The sequence below is a fragment of the Macaca thibetana genome, chromosome 2, assembly GCF_024542745.1.
Source record: "Macaca thibetana thibetana isolate TM-01 chromosome 2, ASM2454274v1, whole genome shotgun sequence".
Lineage (NCBI taxonomy): Eukaryota > Metazoa > Chordata > Mammalia > Primates > Cercopithecidae > Macaca > Macaca thibetana.
The window spans coordinates 39,394,840-39,407,022 of record NC_065579.1 but is presented as its reverse complement, the minus strand read 5'-3'; the positions used below and the strand labels follow the sequence as shown (position 1 = coordinate 39,407,022).

Here is a 12,183-nt window from a genome sequence, read left to right as displayed (position 1 = left end):
AGCTCAGGAGATTGAGACCAGCCTGGGCAACATGGCAAAAACCCAACTCTACAAAAAAGCACAAAAATGATCTGGGCATGATGACTCCCACCTGTAGTCCCAGCTACACGGGAGGCTGAGGCTGGAGGATTGCTTGAGCCAGGTAGCAGAGGTTGCAGTGAGCCAAAATTGTACCACTGCACTCTGGCCTGGGTGACAGAGCAAGACTTTGTCTCAAAAAAAAAAAAAAAAAAAAAAGTTAATTTTACCAGGAACATGTGTCAAAATGTAAAATTATGTGAACTCTTTGACCCAGCAATGCTATTTTCAGGGATATATCTTAAGATCATCACCAGTAAAGTATATAAAGATGTGCATGTAAGAATATTCATCATGGCTTTCTTTATACAATGAAAAATTGGAAATAAACTGCTCATTAATGGGATGCTGGTTAAAGAAAATCATTAATGTAATATGCAGCCATCTAAAAGGGTAATTTTTACATATAGAGAGAGATATAAGAAAACCCTCATGTCATATTGCTGAGTAAAAAGAAAGATGTCAATGAGTATTCATGATGTGATTCTATTCATCCTTGCAAATGGTGGAAATTCAATTATATGGTATTTTCTCTCTTTTCTGTTTATTTTTCATATAAGTATATATTTCCTTTAAAATCCGAAAAAAAATCAAGCTATTTTCATCAGAGGAAAAAAATCATTACTCTGTATTTCAGTCACACTAAAATAGTCATCCAAGAAGCCAATTGTAGCTCTTTTATTTCTGTGCCTTCTGTTGGAAGGAAAACTGTGTATAAACAGACCATATTACAGAGAAAATTTGAATGAATGGTGTCTAGTGCCTAAACCAAAACAAAGGTGAAATATTATATAAACTGAAGAGGATGACTTTATCATAGTGTTCGAAATAATTCTCTGTGTGTGTGTGTGTGTAGATATATACTAGTATATTTTCATTACTAACCAAAAACATAATGTAGGTTCCAAATGGCAGCAAAGAATATAATTACCTTTGGCTTTTCTTACGTAAGTTACCACCCCATAAATCTTTATGTTAATGTGGAAAAATCTGACCTGAACAGATGGACCTCATGCTGTTCTCTAAAACATGAACAGATTTCTGATCTTCTGGACCAGGAAATGAAGTCAGCACTAAAACAGGAGACACCATCATCCATCTCCTAGAATTTCAATCTAAGAATCTGTAATAAAAGCAATATTTCCCTCTATAGAAATATAACTAAGTAATATATTTGCATCTTAATGAAATGTACTCTTGATATGATGAAACACAGTGGGATATTTATGGCACTGGTGGTGCTGGCTATCTGGTCCCTGAACCTCACCAATTTTGGAGAATCCCCTTGCTGTGGTTCTTGGCAGGTAGTAGCATTTGGCTTGATGCTCCCAAGCTTCTTATGGAAGGCACATCTCTGGGGCTGACACTCTGCCTGGATAAATCTTCATCTCATTAGCCCAAGGGCTTTTTTTTCCATGAGCATTTTCATAGAAGCTGTTTCACAAATCAACTCCATTGGTGTTGAAGACCTAATAAAGGGCTCTCTATCAAGTAATTACAGCACTGAGGTTTAAATTTCTGCTCCACAATTTTCTAGTTGTTTGATTTATGTTGGGAAGAGACTGGTGGGATAAGCAGGCCTGAGTCTGAGGAACAATTAAGGAGTTGGCCTGTGAGGTCAAGAGATTGGTTACATAAAAGAAGAATGAGTAAATAGTTAAATATATCAAGGATAATGGAAGTCAGATTTTTTTTACCAAGAGAGAAGGAAGTTACAAATACAATAAGGGTGAAGACTAGAATGAACCCTGTAGTGTTGGAGTAGAGCTAGAGATATTGGAGTAAATTCATGAGTTTTAATATAAATAGACAGAAAGATATATAAATAGATATAGGGGTGTGTGTGTGTGTGTGTGTGTGTGTGTGTGTGTGTGTGAATTCCCTAGCTCTGTCTGCTAAAATGACCTAAAAACAGTAACACTCCAGTAGCAATGACCACACCTAGCATCCAGATCTTGGTTCTAAAAATGCATTCTCAAGTAAAAGGAACCAGAGCTCAGTGGAGAAACAGCTGATGAAATAACTGCAATGATTGTGGCAGAAAAAATATCAGAAGAGCCTGAAATGTCTTGCACCCCAAAGAAAGTACTCTCAGAATGACATAGAGATGTCAAAAGGACACAGGAACTGGCTTGAAGGGTATCCCAATGGCTGGAACTGGAGCATTTTCAGCATTAAAACCAATGGTGATAGTAATGGCTTATAATCTATTGGGTAGACCGGGCGCGGTGGCTCAAGCCTGTAATCCCAGCACTTTGGGAGGCCGAGACGGGCGGATCACGAGGTCAGGAGATCGAGACCATCCTGGCTAACACGGTGAAACCCCGTCTCTACTAAAAATACAAAAAACTAGCCGGGCGAGGTGGCGGGCGCCTGTAGTCCCAGCTACTCAGGAGGCTGAGGCAGGAGAATGGCGCAAACCCGGGAGGCAGAGCTTGCAGTGAGCTGAGATCCGGCCACTGCACTCCAGCCTGGGCTACAGAGCAAGACTCCGTCTCAAAAAAAAAAAAAAAAAAAAAATCTATTGGGTAAAATAGAAATCCACAAGTCCATGCTGATGGAAATAAGCAAATAAGAAGGGAGAGGAAAAAACTTCTATACAATATAATCCCAACTAGTAAATGGAAAACAAATGTTTTAATTGGAAAAACTACAATTTGGCAATCATCCTAGTAACAATTTATGCAAGAATCATAAAATAAGCAAGTGAAAGTTTAAGAAACCGGATGTTTACATAGCCTCAAAGTGTCCTCCTACAAAATACTTATTAATTCAAAGGGAAAGAGAATAACTTAACAGTGGAGAAATTATCACCTTAAGCCATCAAAGTTAACATCACCAGCAAAAAGACAAGTCAATATTATGTGCCTTTTAATATGATACACTTGGAAGAATACAATTTCACTTCTATCACATTCCTGCCAAAAAATGTATTACCTGAATCTAATCATGAAGAAACATCAGACAAACCTAAAATGAGGAACTCTGCAAAAAAAAAAAGAAAGAAAGAAAAGAAAGAAAAGAAAAAGAAGGAAGGGAGGGAGGGAGGGAGGGAAAGGCCTGAACTCAAAAATGTCAAGGTCACTAAAAACAAGGAAGGACTGAGGAAATGTCACAAATTAAAGATTAAAGAGACATAACAACTAAATGCAATTCATAATTCTGACTTTGATTCTAGACCAAAAGTAAGAAATATTTTTTCAAAGAGGAAACTATTTGACCAAATGACAAATTTTGAATGTGGTCTGTGGATTAGAGGAATTATATCAACGGTAAATTTCTGATTTTGGTGATAATACTGTGGTTATGCAGGAGAGGGTGCTTGTCTTAAAGGAAAACACTTAAGTAGTTAAGGATAATTGAATGTCACCTCTGCAACTTACTTCAATTGGTTCAGAAAAAGAGAATGAATGGCAAAACAAATGTAAAATGTTTACAATTGGAGAACTTGGGTGAAGAATAATAAAAGAGTTATCTTTTACTCAGGAGTTTGTTGTACTATATTTGCAACTTTTACATACGTTTGAAATTATTTCAAAATAAAAAGTTAAGAAAATGGCAATAACAGTATTTAATTCTTTGGACTTTGGGTAAAAATACATGAATTAGTATTTGTGGTATGTTTATAACAGAGCTAGACACATAATAAATGCTAGATATATGTTAGCAATGATGGTGATAGACAATGGTGGTGGTGGTGGTGGTGAAGTCCTGAATTTTAAACACACAATTTGTCCAGGCGCAGTGGCTCATACCTGTAATCCCAGAACTTTGGGAGGCCAAGGCAGTCTGATCACCTGAGGTCAGGAGTTCAAGACCAGCCTGGCCAACATGGTGAAACCCTGTCTCTACTAAAAATACAAAAATCAGCTGGGTGTGGTGGCAGGTGCCTGTAATCCCAGCTACTCAGGAGGCTGAGGCATGAGAATCGCTTGAATCCAGGAGGCCAAGGTTGCAGTGAGCAGAGATCACGCCATCGCACTGCAGCCTCAGTCACAAGAGTGAAATTCCATCTCAAAAATAAATAAACAATAAACACACAATTCATCTGAATTGGGATGAGTTGACTCTGGCTCACTTTTCTCCTTTTAGATTTAACAAAGAAATTAAAATAGTATTTACTTGCATTTGACATGCTAACAACAATGTCAATTTGTTTATTGCAATTTAAACACTGTTCATATAATGTTTTATATACTAGTGTCCCCAAGCAAAAGACATGTTAGTAATATTTTTTAAATAATCCAAGATCAAATTTTTAAAAATCCATTTTCACCTTTCATTAATTTAGGCAATATGGTGATAATGAGAATATGCAATACATAAATATATACATATATTAACATATTTAATAAAGGTAAATAATATACAATGCTATTGTATACGGTTACTATACAACACCATATACAATACAATAGCATTGTATATTATTAACCTTTATTAAATATGTATGTTAATATATATTACAATACATAGAATTAAAGACCATGAGAGTTTAAAAGACTTTGGGGATCATCTACTCCAATTCCTTTGAGAGTAACTGTATCCTCTCTCTACAGCAGGGGTCCCAACCCTCAGGGCATGAACTAGTACTGGTCCGTGGCCTGTTAGGAACTAGGCCACACAACAGGAGGTGAGTGGAGAGCAAGTGAGCATTACTGCCTGAGCTCCACCACCTGTCAGATCAGCAGTGGCATTATATTCTCATAGGAGCACAAACCCTATTGTGAACTGTGCATGTGGAGGATCTAGGTTGCATGTTCCTTATGAGACTAATGCCTGATGATCTGAGGTGGAACCATTTCATTCTGAAACCATTAGTGAGCACACCCCTCACCCCGCTGACTCCTTCCATGGAAAAACTATCTTCCATGAAACCAGTCCCTGGTGTCAAAAAGGTTGGGGATCACTGCTCTATAGCATCCCCATCAAATAGTAGTTTCTGATTGACCACCTACAATGACAGGAAACACTCCTTCTCAGAACAGCCAATTGGAAGTCATTCCTGATTGTTAGAAAGTTACTTTTTAACAATGAGTCAAAATCTTTCTCCATGTAATTTCCAGAGGCTGCTACTATACATGTCTTCTGAGGTCACAAATTGATTCCCTCTTCCACATAACATTTCGATAACAAAAACTACTATTCCCTACCCTCCTCAACTAAGTTCTCCCACTGTAAGTTTCCTCTTCTCCAAACTGAATATCCCCCGAGTTTTCAATTATTCCATGTATAATCATGGCTTTCAGTCCTCTCACTATCTTAACCACTCTCCTCAGTTTCTATACTTTGTCCTGTTCAGGGGGATTTTGTTTCTATGAAGGCAGTCTGAGATCACATCAGCTATCTTGCAATCTCATGCATTCATGATTATTCCTTCATTCAGTCAGTATTTATGAGTGCCTGTGATGTGGAAGGCACCATGCTAAGATATTATAAGAGACAAGACCAAGAAGACATAAGCTTTCTCTTAAGGAACATACATGTTAATGGGTGAGAAAAGATGTATGGTAATAAATGCCACAAAACAGACACAACAAGTACTATGCACATTAAAGGAAGGAAATTATACAATTAACTATAGATTTGCTTTAACATAAGAATATGGGAGAACAAAGCAAAAGTAATGACAATTTCAGCCTAGAACTAATTTGTTTTGGGATAGCATGAGAATTGGTGAAAAGGAGCAGTTTGAGATTTAAACTACACTAAAAGAAAAACTTCTAGATTAGAAGAATGATCACACAAATGCAGAAGACACAAAGAGTTTATACAGTTTTTTAACCCTTGAGAGCTCTGACAACAGGAATAATAATTATTTGTGCAGAGTGATTTACATGCAATTCTTTAAATAGGCAAAAAAAAAAAAAAAAAAGACTAGACTCAAGCACTTTACATGTATTATCTCACTTAAACCCACAAGTTCAACAAGGTAGGTACTAGTATTACTCCTTTTTTAAAAAAACTTAAATGAAGCTCAGCAAGGTTTGGTGACTTGCCCAAGCTTACCAAGGTGCTAAATAGTGCAGTCAGGCTTCAAACCCAGGCTGTCACCTTCCAGGCCATTCGTTTACAACTTGAGATTATCAGCTACTTAATGCCCAACAAAGCAATCTCTGGCAAATTCCCACCCACGTGTCTAAAACTTCCCTGGTGACCTACTTGTAAAACCCCTCACTGAACAATCTGTTCATTCTCTGGATTCTAGAACACTTTCTACAGGGCTCTACATTCATCCTTGACATACTGTATCATTGTGAGGTGCCTATATACCAGTATCCCCTGATAAAGTGTTACCACTCCAAGAAAAGGCATTATGTATGTCTTTATCTTTCTTCTTAGTATCTCCAACTCCTAGCTCAGTGTAAGACTCAACAAATGCTGGGAGAATGAATGAGTCCTCTGGCTTAGCTGACATGCTTTGGAGAAAGTCACCTTCTTAACCAAGCACCTCTAATTCTGGATCTAATTAGTTGTAGTGCAGAGCTTTGGTTGTCACAATTGTGCAACCTAACTCTGTCTTGTATCTCCTAACTCTGAAGTGAGGGAATCCAATAAGCAATGTGAGTATCTGGCTGTTGTCCACCATCCTCTTCAGCAGCCTCATTCATTTTTCAGGGTCTTCACTCACATTTACAACAGTGGCCAGCCAGAGTTACACAGAAACCAGAGGCAAAATAAATGGGAAATGAGATCACCTAATATTTCTTCTTTCCTTCATTGAGTTCCTAAAGTAAAAGAGTTCAGTAAAGTTGCTGATACTTTGGGGTCTTAAATAAAAGAGAGATACAAAGCAAGTGATTTTATACAGTTAGAAAATGATTAAACACACTTTAGTAAAGATGGCAGGCATGTGGATTGAGTTCATATATGGTTATAACTATAAAATAGTGTTAAGCTGAAAAATGCAATTGACATACTGAAGAATGCATGAGAGTCTCTTAACAGCAGAATTCTTAAAGTAGAAGAAAAAATTACTGAGATTAAAGACAGGCTATTTGAACATACACTGTCAGAAGAGCGAAAAGAAAAAAGAATAAAAAGAAATGATGTGGGCTGGGTACGGTGGCTCATGCCTGTAATCCCAGCACTTTGGGAGGTTGAAGTGGGCGGATCAGCAGGTCAGGAGACCGAGACCATCCTGGCCAGTGTGGTGAAACCCAGTCTCTACTAAAAATACAAAAAGTAGGCCAGGCACGGTGGCTTACACCTGTAATCCCAGCACTTTGGGAGGCCGAGGCGGGCGGATCACGAGGTCAGGAGATCGAGACCATCCTGGCTAACACAGTGAAACCCCATCTCTACTAAAAATACAAAAACATTAGCTGGCCGTGGTGGCGGGTGCCTATAGTCCCAGCTACTCGGGAGACCGAGGCAGGAGAATGGTGTGAACCCGGGAGGCGGAGCTTGCAGTGAGCTGAGATTGTGCCACTGCGCTTCAGCCTGGGCGACAGAGCAAGACTCTGTCTCAAAAAAAAAAAAAATACAAAAAGCTGGACGTGGTGGTGCGTGCCTGTAATCCCAGCTACTTAGGAGGCTGAGGCAGGAGAATCGCTTGAACCCGGGAGGCAGAGGTTACAGTGAGCTGAGATCGGGCCACTGCACCCCAGCCTGGCGACAGAGCGAGACTCCGTCAAAAAAAAAAAGACAAAGAAAAAAAAGACTGTATGTCTACAAATCTAGAAAACAGCCTCAAAAGGGCAAATCTCAGAGTTATTGGCCTTAAAGAGGAGATGGAGAAAGAGATAGAGGTAGAAAGTTTATTCAAAGAAATAATATGAGAACTTCCCAAACCTAGAGAAAGAGATCAATATTCAAGTACAAGAAGGCTATAGAACACCAAGCAGGTTTAACCCAAAGAAGACTACCTCAAGGCACTTAATAATCAAACTCCCAAAGATCAAGGATAAAGAAAGGATCCTAAAAGCAGCAAGAGAGAGGATACAGTTACTCTCAAAGGAATTGGAGTAGATGATCCCCAAAGTCTTTTAAACTCTCATGGTCTTTAATTCTATGTATTGTAATATATATTAACATACATATTTAATAAAGGTTAATAATATACAATGCTATTGTATTGTATATGGTGTTGTATAGTAACTGTATACAATAGCATTGTATATTACTTACCTTTATTAAATGTTAATATTTAATATTAACAGCATATAATGAAGCTCCCATATGTGTGCCAGTAGACTTTTCAGTGGAAACCTTACAGGTCAGGAGATAGTGGCATGACATACTTAAAGTGCCAAGGGGGAAAAAAAATTTACCCTAGAGTAGTATAGCTGGTGAAAATATCCTTCAAGCATGAAGGAGAAATAGTTTTCCAGACAAATAAAAGTTGAGGGATTTCATCAACACCAGACCTTTTCTACAAGAAATGCTAGAGGGAGCTCTTCGATCTGAAAGAAAAGAACATTAATCAGCAATAAAAAATAATCTAAAGGAGGCTGGGCGCAGTGGCTCACACCAGCACTTTGGGAGATTGAGGTGGGCGGATCACAAGGTCAGGAGTTCAAGACCAGCCTGGCCAATATAGTGAAACCCCGTCTCTACTAAAAATACAAAAATTAGCCGGGCATAGTGGTGGCCGCCTATAGTCCCAGCTACTCAGGAGGCTGAGGCAGGAGAATTGTCTGAACCCGGGAGGCAGAGGTTGCAGTTAGCCAAGATGGCACCACTGCACTCCAGCCTGGTGACAGAGCGAGACTCCATCTAAAAAAAAAACAGTCATCTAAAGGTACAAAACTCACTAGTAATAGTAAGCACACAGAAAAACATAGAACATTATAACACTATAATTGTGGTATGTAAACTACTCTTATATAGAAAGATTAAATGATAAACCAATCAAAAATAACTTCAAGACATAGTACAACAGAAGTAAAGAGAAACAACAAAAAGTTAAAAAGCAGAAGGATAAAGTGTAGAGTTTTTATTAGTTTTCTTTTTGCATGTTTATGCAATCTTTGTTGTCATCAGTTTAAAATAATGAGTTAAAAGACAGTATTTGCAAGCCTCATGGTAACCTCAAGTCAAAAACATACAACAGATACACACAAAGCAAGAAATTAAATCATGCCACAAGAGAAAATCACCTTCACTAAAAGACAAGAAGGAAGGTAAAAAGGAAGAGAAGACCACAAAACAACCAGAAAACAAATAACAAAATGGCAGAAGTCCTTACTTATTGATAACATTGAATATAAACAGACTAAATTCTCCAATCAAAAGACATAGACTGGCTGAATGGATTAAAAAGCCAGACCCAGTGAATCTATTTCCTACAAGAAACACACTTCACCTATAAAGATACACATAGACCGAAAATAAAGGGATGGAAAAAGATACTCCATGCCAATGAAAACCAAAAAAGGACAAGAGTAGCTATACTCATATCAGACAAGATAGATTTCAAGACAAAAACTGTAAGAAGAGACAAAGAAGGTCATTGTATAATAATACAAGGGTCAATTCTTCAAGAGGCTATAACAACTATAAATAAATATGTACCCAGTGTTGAAGCACCCAGATATGTAAATTAAACATTAGAGCGAAAGAGAGATACCTCAATACAATAATAACTGGAGACTTCAACACCCCACTTTCAGCACTGGACAGATCATCCAGACAGAAAATAAACAAAGAAACATTTAACTTAATCTGCAATATAGAACAAATGGACCTAATAGATATTTACAGAACATTTCATCCAACTGCTGTAGAATACATATTCTCCTCATCACATGGATCATTCTCAAGAATAGAATACATGTTAGGTCACAAAACAAGTCTTAAAACATTAAAAAGGCCAGGTGCAGTGGCTCACGCCTGTAATCCCAACCCTTTGGGAGGCTGAAGTGGGCAGATCACCTGAGGTCAGGAGTTCGAGATCAGCCTGGCAAACATAGCAAAACCCCGTCTCTACTGAAAATGTAAAAATTAGCTGGGCATGGTGGTGCGCACCTGTAATCCCAGCTACTCGGGAGGCTGAGGCAGGAAAATCGCTTGAACCCAGGAGGTGGAGGCTGCAGTGAGCCGAGATCTTGCCACTGCACTCCAGACTGGGAGACAGAGCAAGACCCTGTCTCAAAAAAAAAAAAAAAAAAAAAAAAATTGGAAATTAAGCAATGGAAATTAAACACGGAAATTAAGCAATATGCTCCTGAATGACCAAGAGGTCAATGAAGAAATTAAGGAAATTGAGACATTTCGTGAAACAAATGGTAATGGAAACATAACATACCAAAAGCTATGAGATACAGTGAGAGCAGTACTAAGATGGAAACTTATGGCTATAAGTGCCTACATCAAAAAAAGAGGAAAAACTTCAAATACGTAACCTAATAACACATCTTAAAGAATTAGAAAAGCAAGAGCAAACCAAACCCAAAGTTAGTAGAAGAGGCCAGCAATTTGAGAGGCTGAGGCTGGCAGATTGCTTGAGCCCAGGAATTTGAGACCAGCCTGGGCAACATTGCAAAACCCCATCCTTATAAAAAATACAAAAATTAGCTGGGCGTGGTGGTGCACACCTGTAGTCCCAGCTACTCGGGAATCTGAAGTAGGAGGATCACTTGGGCAGCAGGAGGTTAAGGCTATGGTGAGCTATAATCATGCACCTGCGCTTTGGCCTGCATGACAGAGCAAGACTCTGTTTAAAAGAAAAAACTTAGTAGAAGAAAATAAATAATAAAGATTAGAGCAGAAATAAATGAAATTGAAATGAGGAAAACAATACAAAAGGTCACTGAAACAAACAGTTGGTTTTTTTAAAAGATACACACAATTGACAAACCTTTAGTCAGACTAAGAAAAAGAGAGAAGACCCAAATAAATAAAATCAGAGGCAGCTGGACAAGGTGGCTCATGCCTATAATCCTAGCACTTTGGGAGGGTGAGGTAGGCACTTGAGCTCAGGAGTTTGAGACCTGGGCAACATGGTGAAACCCCATCTCTACCAAAAATATAAAAAATGAGCCAGGTGTGGTGGTGCATGCCTGTGGTCTCAGCTACTTGGGAGGCTGAGGTGGGAGGATTGTTTGAGCCAGGGGAGGCAGAGGTTGCAGTGAGCCAAGATTGCACCACTGCACTCCAGCCTGGGTGACAGACCATATCTCTAAAAAATAAAATAAAATTAGAGATGAAAAAGGAGACATTACAACTGATGCCACAGAAATTCAAAGGATCATTTGTGGCTACTATGAGCAACTATATGCCAATAAATTGGAAAATCTAGAGGAAATGGATAAATTCCTAGACATATATAACCTACCAAGATTGAACCATGAAGAAATTTGAAACCTAGACAGACCAATAACAAGTAACAAGATCAAAGTTGCAATAAAATGCTACTGATTTTTGTATGTTGATTTTGTATCCTGCAACTTTACTGTATCCTAAAGTTCTTTTCCTCCCCATAAAGAAAAGCCCAGGACCTCGCGATGGCTCACACTTGTAATCCCACCACTTTGGAATGCCGAGATAGGTGGATCACAAGGTCAGGAGATCGAGACCATCTTGACTAACATGGTGAAACTCCGTATCTACTAAAAATACAAAAAATTAGCCGGGCATTGTGGCGGGTGCCTGTAGTCCCAACTACTTGGGAGACTGAGGCAGGAGAATGGCGTGAACCCAGGAGGTGGAGCTTGAAGTGAGCAGAGATTGCGCCACTGCACTCCAGGCTGGGTGACACTGCGAGACTCCGTCTCAAAAAAAAAAAGAAAAAAGAAAAGAAAAGAAAAGCCCAGGACCTGATGGCTGAATTCTACCAAACATTTAAGGAAGCATTAATACTAATCCTGCTCAAACTGTTCCCAAAAATAGAGGAGGAGAGAATACTTCCGAACTCACTCTATGAGGCCAGCATTACTCTGATACCAAAACTAGACAAAGACACATCAAAGAAAGAAAACTACAGGCCAATATCTCTAATGAATATTGATGCAAAAATTGTCAACAAAATACTAGTAAAGCAAATTCAACAATACATTAAAACAGTCATTCATCATGACCTAGTGGGATTTATCCCAGGGATGCAAGGATGGTTCAACATGTGTGAATCAATCAATGTGATAAATTATATCAACAGAATGAAGA

General features: G+C 38.6%; 1 protein-coding gene across 7 annotated transcripts in view; it reads right to left on the bottom strand.

Annotated features, from left to right (window-relative positions):
* Nucleotides 1-12,183, bottom strand: part of SLC35G2 (solute carrier family 35 member G2) — a 37,506-nt gene that overhangs the window by 18,206 nt on the left and 7,117 nt on the right. For 2 of the 7 annotated variants that reach the window (XM_050779631.1, XM_050779632.1), the window contains exon 1: nt 1,074-1,320. The exons of 3 other annotated variants lie outside the window; for them this stretch is intronic. The gene's annotated coding sequence lies outside the window, so the exon portion shown is untranslated. Of the gene's footprint in view, nt 1-1,073; nt 1,321-1,345; nt 1,689-6,087; nt 8,098-12,183 lie in introns of those variants that run through there. 2 more of the 7 variants (XM_050779638.1, XM_050779637.1) reach the window with 2 other exon arrangements.